Here is a 5,464-nt window from a genome sequence, read left to right as displayed (position 1 = left end):
GCCCCGCCAAGCTTAAATCCGGCCCTGCTCAATATTGAATTTTTTTCAAAAATAGTGAGTTCTTTGATCATGTTTAAAATAATTTGTTTCAATCTAAAAAACAGAAATCTAAAAGAAATGGAACAAATTTAGCTAATATTTATCATTTTTATTCACAATTACTGCATTCATTATTATTCCTTTAGGTTGTCTTAACTATTGAATAAATTATGAGCATACAAAGTTTCATAAAAAATTTTATTCTGTATGTATCACATATGTGTGCCAAACAATTTGTACTCAATAATTTTTTTATTTAACATGCATAATAAAATTACTATAACTCATTGGAAGATAATTCAGATTAGCAAATTAAGTACAATTTAAATTATCTTTATTTAGATTTTAATTTGAAATTGAATTTTTTCATTTAATTAACTTCTCAAACTGCTTGTATATTTTATATCTATAATTGTATTTTTTTCATTCTGAAAATCCTAAGATTTTTCACAGTTAATGATTAAGTCTAAATGGACAATGTAAAGCAAACCAGTCATATTTCTTCTGTCTCTTCATAAAATACTAACTAATAAAATACTTTGCTATTCTTTTTACCAGGTGATTCAATTATTTAGCTAATTACTTAAATGTTGAGCGAAAGAGGGATATTGAGGTCGTTTTCACGCCTTGGAATCAATGTGGACAAATTTAGGTTGCAGTTGTGAAGAGCGATTATGATTTTGCCTTAATTCATGATGGTAAGTTAAAATGTTGTTTATTTACATATTCAATGATTATGTATCTAAACTGTTGGTATTGCTTGTATCTTATGTAACTATTCTAATTCAGATAATGATTTTTTTAACATTATTTATGGTTGTGCTATTAAATAATAATTTATTTTGCTTATCTTAAGAATAAAGGTACTAATGATGTGCAATTGGGTACAATGGCCAACTTTAAAAAACTGACTTTTGTGGCTAATAGGGGAGATTTCGTATGGTGATCTGTGGGAGAATAATTGCCAAATCTTGGCAACTTCGAGGCAGTCAGCTGCCAGGATCTAAAAAAATAAACCACAGAAGGGGACAAGCTCAAAAGATTTGACTCGTAATTTTTTTTTAATTTTCAAGTTTAAAATCTATTTAGCACCTTGACGATTGTGGTTGGCACGACAAATCTCAATAAGGAAATATTCCTGAGTTGTTGTTCTTGAACGAAGAGTTGAGAAATTTCTCTCGCTGAAAGATCAGAGTAGGCAACAGCATTTTGTTAATTTTGAGAACGTCACTATAAAGCGATTCAATGAAGTAATGAAAACTTTGTGAATTTTACTTGGGCTAATGTTCTGTGAATCAGCTTTATCTGTAGATGACTGTATTGGTTAAGATCACATTCATTTAAACTGCCAAAGCCATATTCAACTGGCTAACATCTTGGAAGAATGCATAGCAAAGTTGCTAAAAAGGGTGTTATACACAACTTTATATACTGATTTTATGAAAATATCGTAATCTCGTCTTGACATTTAGCCAGATCACCAGAACTGCAACAGATTTAGTACTCTGATGCTGTAAAGAAAAATATTCAGAATATATTCAGTAGAGAGTGTTTTTTTTTTTTTTAATATTCTTATTTGTGCTACTTCACACAATGTAGAAAAATGTTTAGATGCAATAGAATATTTTATAACTGGTTCTCTCTCAACGATTCTGGCTCTGCCCTTGAGGGACAGAGGGAAGATTGTTTAGAGCATTGTCCCTGAATTATAAATACTCTTTCACTTTAAATGCCTTTGGTAAAATATACTAAATGAATAATGAACTGTTTCAAAATAGCAATGGTATGTTGTTTAGCACTAAAGAGAGAGGTTAAAAAAATTTGAGGATTGCACAGAGATTAATCTAATTCTCTTTTTTGTTAAATGATATGTAGATTCAACAAAAGCCAATATGAGTGTCTCAGTTAGTATCTTTCTCTATTATAACTATAAAGTTTTTTTATTTTGATTATTCGAGGAATTGTATATTTATAACCGTGGCATTTTACCTTAATTGTTGTGAGTTTTTTCCCAACTATATTGTTATAGTGCAGTTTGTTTACTGTTAGTACAGCACTGTTTGTAAATTATTTTAAATAATTAAAGACAGAATGAGTTAAATTATCTTCTAATGTTTATCAGAATTTGTCTTTAATCAAACCCTGGTTAAGAAAAAGACAGTGTTCAACAAAATAGTATATTACTCTTTTATTAAAAAAATATTTATTCCTTTTGTTTTATCAGTGGCGTTTATTGCATTCTAAATAAAACTGATTTAATGTTTGATCTAGATACTAATAAGTTTAGAAAATTAATTTATGATTTTATTCTTGAAAAAGGTTTAGAAAATAATATTCATTGAGGAACTGGTAATCTCGACAGAATATAAATGATTAGATACTAAAAAACCAGGGGCAATGCAAACACATCAAGATGTATTTGCTCACCATTGAAAGTCAGTGTGGGTATAACACAACATGCACACTCCACAATCAGTCATGGACTTGTTCGCCTTTAAGGAGCCTACGTTGCTGATTACCATGCACGCCATACAGTTGTCTCTCGGGTAAACGGTGTGCACACCAACTGAACAATTGGCTGTGAGGTCATTTATGTTGTGGGAAGAAAGTATTTTTAAAAAAATCTGTGCTGTGACTAACTATTAAATGTTGTGATGTAATGTCCTGTGATTGTCTTGTTCTTAAAGCCATTAATCTTTATGTGTAAACCCTGATGGATACTGCGATAGAAGTATTAAATAATTTTAATCAGATACTTTCTCTCTCTTTCAGATGTAAGTAACCTGCCTAAATTGGAGATCTGCAAAAAGAATTGAAAAGAAGTATTTGAGCAACAAACCTAACATTGCAATAATCCTTTTTTATGTCTTGATTTTTAAGTGACAGATGTTTCAAATCCCCAAGTATGAGTATACTTCCGACCAAAAGAGTTGTGAGACCCCTCTGAAAGCCTGCCATATGCATGGAAAAGGTGGATATACAAGGTTTTTCCTCGTTAATGTGTGCTTATAGCACTTTTCTGGTAATTAAAAATGTTCTCTTAAAATGTATACTTCTGTTCTAAATGTCACTCTTTCAATCTGTAATTCAAGTTGATTTGAACTAGTGTATGCAGTCCTTTATTAGATTCACAATTTGAAGAGTTGTACTTTTATCTATGTGCTTAACCATTGGTTGAAATCTTAACCAGGTATCTTGATTGCAATATTAATTCGAAGCAGCTTGTTCTCTTCTAGCTTTTGACTGGATTCAACTTATGATTCATATTTGTCCCGGGGAATGGTCTCACAGCATTGTCTGCTTAAAGCTTTTCTGTGAGATATATTTACCAGGACTTGTTTTGACAATGATGTATACAGATTCTCATTTAGTTTGAAGAAAATCTCTGTGCCGTAACAAGATAACACTTCAGTCATTGATTTTGCAATATGTATTAAATATAATTGTATATTTTTAAATTCATAAAAATAATTAAGCTCTTTATTTTCTGGCACGATTGTAAGCTATTAATATAATTGAAGTCTTCTATTGGAATCTGATCCACTGCAGAATTTTAAGGTAACATGATTTCTATTTTTCTATCTAGAAAAATGTAGTCACATCTGCACCTGCAAGCATCTTCATAGAGTCATCTGGCTACCATACTCTTTGTCTATATATTGTGTAAGAACAAAAAGAGATATACATGCTTCAAATTCTCTGATCCAATTTGATAAATTTTTTTTTTCTTACTATTTCATACTTTTTACATATGCTGTACTCATACCACTAAAAAAGAATAAATAAATCTATTCAAAAGAAAATGTATCTCATTTATGTATCCTTTCTTAAAGATGCATATGTAGAGAAAGATACTATTTTATAGTATATATTTATCCAAGGTGCTACTACTATAATACTATAGCTCTTTCAATTTAAATGAATGTCAAGTTCGAATTTAAAGCTACTATAATTAAAATTTAGAAAATACATTCAATAGTACGTTTGTAGAAGTTATTTGACTGAAATATTGATAAGTATTGAACAAAAGCTAGCCCTTGACCTGAGAAAAAGCCCGAGTTTCGGGGGCGTTAGTTAACTTATTTTTAACGAACTAATTTTTATAAACTTATTTTTAACGAACTTTTTTTATTCTCAACTAACTGAATATCCGCTCTTCGAACAGGATTAATAAAATAGAAAATCAATAACTCGGTACTGAACAACGAAATGAAATCTTGGACAAAACTAAACGGTATATACTGTCAAAATTAATAAGCAAAAACATAGCAAAACCTGTTTATTGTAGCTCAGCCAATTAAAATTGAGATTAACTGTATTCAGCATTATTAGGTATAATATTGAAATTTACCATTAACTTGGAATTTTCGTAAATAAGTAATTTTTTTAATTTATATAATAGGTATTTACCCATATTAAGCATCATTGGCAACAATAATAGCATGGCGCTTGTTTACGATTAATCTAAACGAATAAGTACCTGAACTCCATGAATGTTGCTTTTTGTAACATGGCTTACTTTTTAGTATTTCATTATGCATCTATTACATTACTTAATTGAATTGAGCGTCAGCGTTAACCCTTTGACTCAGAATTTTCATTAAATATATTTTTAATTTCCTTGTATTTATTCATGTCAGAATAAGTGAGAAATATATTTAGAATTTTAATAATATATGGTGAGATGAAATATAACGTGAAACACCATGTCTTTTTCTGCATAAAAGGTCAAATATTTCATACGCGGCTCATTTCCAAACAATTTAACTAATATGCAGTTATTTAAATCTTTGCGAAACAGTTATTTATAATTGAAACTTCTCTAATTTACAAAATCATTAATACATTTTTGAATATGAATTAAAAAAAAATTTCGAAACTAATAATTTTGAATTTTATATTTCAGTAAAATATATAATTCCGTATTCTAACAAATCTTTTTTATCAACTGTTTGACTTTTTATTTTAAAAGAGAGAATACCAAAAAAATATATATTCTTACTAGGAATTAAAAGGCCAGAGAAAAATAGAGGGACAACGGTTAAAAAAACTAAAGTAATTTTCTACGTTTCTCCTAAGCAAATTGGTACCACTTTTCCATTAAGTTCGCCTTTCATTGCATAAGTAATTTTTATTTTAATTACCGCTGTTTTTAAATTATTTACTTAAACCGAAACACATTTTGAAAGACGTGACAAATTAAATACATGATTTCAGGTAACTTTAGAGATAATTTGGTGACATAGTGCTACCACGTAAATTTTGTTCATTGTTGTTGTTGTAGTTAATTTATGTCGCACTAAAGCTGCTCAATGGGCTATTGGCTACGGTCTGGGAATCATCCCTGAAAATCATCTGAAGACATGCCATCACAATTTTGAACTCTGGAGAGGTGAGACTCCCGTCACTTCGATAGACCGACGAC

General features: G+C 29.6%; 1 long non-coding RNA gene across 3 annotated transcripts in view; it reads left to right on the top strand.

Annotated features, from left to right (window-relative positions):
- The window catches only part of LOC107438395 (uncharacterized), a 5,580-nt gene extending 1,738 nt beyond the window's left edge, over positions 1–3,842 (top strand). Inside the window, exons 2-4 of one of the 3 annotated variants that reach the window (XR_011636165.1) lie at positions 598–737; positions 2,812–3,010; positions 3,626–3,842. This is a non-coding gene — a long non-coding RNA (uncharacterized lncRNA). Of the gene's footprint in view, positions 1–597; positions 738–2,811 lie in introns of all 3 variants that reach the window. The other 2 variants (XR_011636164.1, XR_011636162.1) reach the window with 2 other exon arrangements.
- The last annotated feature ends 1,622 nt before the right edge of the window (positions 3,843–5,464 follow it).

Source organism: Parasteatoda tepidariorum, chromosome 1 (genome assembly GCF_043381705.1).
Source record: "Parasteatoda tepidariorum isolate YZ-2023 chromosome 1, CAS_Ptep_4.0, whole genome shotgun sequence".
NCBI lineage: Eukaryota > Metazoa > Arthropoda > Arachnida > Araneae > Theridiidae > Parasteatoda > Parasteatoda tepidariorum.
The sequence above is the reverse complement of the archived record's forward strand: the minus strand, read 5'-3'. Positions and strand labels throughout refer to the sequence as shown.